The sequence below is a fragment of the Condylura cristata genome, unplaced genomic scaffold (assembly GCF_000260355.1).
Source record: "Condylura cristata isolate star-nosed mole 26May11 unplaced genomic scaffold, ConCri1.0 scaffold00029, whole genome shotgun sequence".
NCBI lineage: Eukaryota > Metazoa > Chordata > Mammalia > Eulipotyphla > Talpidae > Condylura > Condylura cristata.
The window spans coordinates 26,702,011-26,705,150 of NW_004567130.1; positions in this window are offsets into that span (position 1 = coordinate 26,702,011).

Sequence of the window (3,140 nt, forward strand, 5' to 3'; positions counted from 1 at the left end):
TCCATTATACTCCTGCTATAAGTGAGACCATCCGGTATTTTTCTTTCTCTTTCTGGCTTATCTCACTAAGCATGATCTTTTCTAGCTCCATCCAAGTTGCTGCAAAAGACATGTGTTTCTCTTTTTTGGTTGCTGAGTAATATTCCATTGTATATGTGCACCACATCTTTTTAATCCAGTCATCTACTTTTGGGCTGTAGCTTTTTTTTTTTTTAATCATGGTAAAACAGACAAAACACAAAACTGACTTAAGTGTGCAGTGCAGTGGTCTTAAATGCTTTTGTGTAGCTGTGCAGCACCTCCCCCTTGCTCCAGAATAGTTTCATCATTGAACTGGGACTCTTACCGTTTATCTTGGTTCTCCCCCACTTAGGCTTAAAGCTCTTTTGACACAAGATCAGGTGTGGTATGACCCTAGACAGTTCTTTTGAATATTAGCATTTGCGTAATTTTAAAATAGGAAACACAGTCAATGAGAACAAGACGTAGAAAGTTCAAGAGGGCAGCTAGTGGAAGTGTCTCGTCCACACGCCCCCTCGGGGAACATGCGTTTTCATTAACACTCTGTGTTGCTTCACCTTGACGTTGTGGTCAAGGAAGCCAAGTCGATGTACCACACCTACCATGTGCTCCCCAGAGGTCTGTGTAATGACACTGTTACTTGCAGTGACAAGATTGGCTGATGACGCTGTCTCAGAAAGTGTCCCCTTCTGTAAGAGAGCAGCTTTTTAGGCCTCACATCAAAGTACTGGTTCCACGGCTGATGCTCGTTACTGGGCAAGATGTTGCTGACTTGCCGCCGGTGAAGCTCAATCTAGTCATCCCGCTGCCAGGCTCTCCCCTCTCACCTTTATCCAACGAGCGTGTCAGACTTGCTTCCTTTCCAGGTATGTGAAAAATGACAGTTGAATGTCATCGACTATACCCTTCTCTTCAAAGTGAGGCTGAGCATCTTTCCTATGCTCAGATGCGGCTCTATAAACTCTCATTTTGTTTAACTTTTTTCCTGTTGAGCCCTGGATATGTCTTGTGAGTTTCAGAGTAAAGATCTATAATTCTGGATGACTGACAGATGTGACTGGAATTATTGTTAGCCAGGATCAGTCCCCAGGAAACGGTTCTCTTCAGGTGCCTGTGGGATCCTGCTTCCGAGCTATGCTCTGGCCATGCTTCATTGCCCTGGGAAACACATTCTCAGAACCCAGGAAGCCCTAAACCAGCCGCCACGTGTGAGCCATCTTAATTACCCCAGCTAGTGAGTTAAGAATAATTTTAGATTTTCTTTCCGAGTCAAAAGTGCCACCGTATGCCAGAGGCATCCATGGGACAGTGAACCAGGCATCAGGCTAGGTGCTGTGGGGGATATAAAACAAATGTCCGTCTTAATCCCCACTTTAAAGAACTTTATGACAAACAACAAGGTATTGAATATAAGATGGACGAGACATGGGTCAAGTTTAAAAGCGCGTAGGCGGAAACGACATATTCATTTGTTGACAGCCCTCTCAGAGGTTTTATACAAATTTCTCCTCAGCCTGCAAGGTAGGTGCCCCCCTGGCTCTCCACCATGTACCCAGGGCCCAGCGGGGGAAGAGTTTGACTTGGTTGGAGCCAACCAACCACACACCTGAAGTGTGAGAATGAGAGATGGGAGACAAAAGGTAAGCGGGCCATGACCACGGAGGCTGCCTTTCTGGGGTGTTTTTGGAGAGAAAACGGACAACTGATTTTTGAAAATAGCCTTAGTGGGATGTACCTCACATTCCATGCAATTTACCACTGTGAAGTGCGCCATTCAATGTTTTTTTTTTTTAGTATACTCACAGCTCTGGACAACCATCCCCACTGTCAATTCAAAAGCAAGCCCGTCTCCTTCAACTGTCACCACCCAGACCAGCTCCACCTCCGCTCCAGACAGCTCTTCCACTGATCCAAGCACCCACTGGTGCAGCCCATCCAAGAGGCGGAGTTCACAGGGCTCAGCCCCCAGCCTCCCACCCTCCACCCCAGCCTGGGGCACAAAGCAGTTTAGAGACAGGAGCTGGGATGGGAGAGTGCAAATGGACAATGACAAGCCCACTGGCCTGTCCCCAGGCCCAAGTCACCAAACCAGCATCAGCAGCCTCCCTCAGCCTCTTGGAGATGCGATGTCAGGAATTATTGACGCTTTAGCCCTGCTGAGTCAGAGCACGCTGCAGATTACCAGATCTGTAAGCGCGATTCCATTGAGACGCAGGGCACTGGAGGAGGTCCGTGCGGAGAGAAAGGTCTTCCGAAAGGCTGCCCACGCTCAGGTCAGTTCCTGTCTGCCGACATGGACTGGGAATCACCTGACATCAAAGAGTAGCCACAGAGAGTAAGAAAAATCCAAAGACTGGATCTCAAAGAACAAAACAAACGTCACCACACAACGTCTTGAAAACAGCCTCAGATATTCTTAGACATCACACCTACCAGAGCCACGCTTGTGAAATCCCAAGCATATGTTAAATCGATCTAACTAGGGAGGGAAGGGAAAAACATGAAAGGAAGCTAACCGTAAAATGAGTCTATTCAGGAGGTGACAGATGTCTGTGTCTTGATAGATTTCCTAGACTTGTAGGAAATAGTTTGTTTTGCATCTTCATTCATACATGCTGGATCACTGCTCCCCGCGTTCCTATTACTTCCCCTCCTCATTCAGGAATCAGTTTCCTTCTTTCTAAAGGTTGTTTCTCCCCAATGTGGCTTTGCATAAAAGCTTTAGTGAAAGACAGGCTTGAGTTTTGGACAGAAAAACATGCAGAACATCAATGATCCTCTCCCAGTGTCCTATGGTGAACAGATATTTTGCTTTTAAAGCCTTTTTCTCACAGACCCTAGACTAGAATTCTTGCTTGCGATCATGTAATTCCCAGTTTTAAGGATAAACTATCTGTGAGCCAAAACTTGTATGTTCATTTAAGGTGTTGATTACATTTGAGTCTTAACCTCCAGCCAGAGAAGGAACTTTCATGGGCAAATAGGGGCTTTGGAAGCCCACAGACTTGGGTTGGTTCCCTGGTTTTGCCACTTATTAACTCAGTGACCTTGGATAAGTCAGTTAATACCTCCATTCTCAGATCCCTCTTAAGGAGCGTGGAGATAAGGTAGCTTCTTTG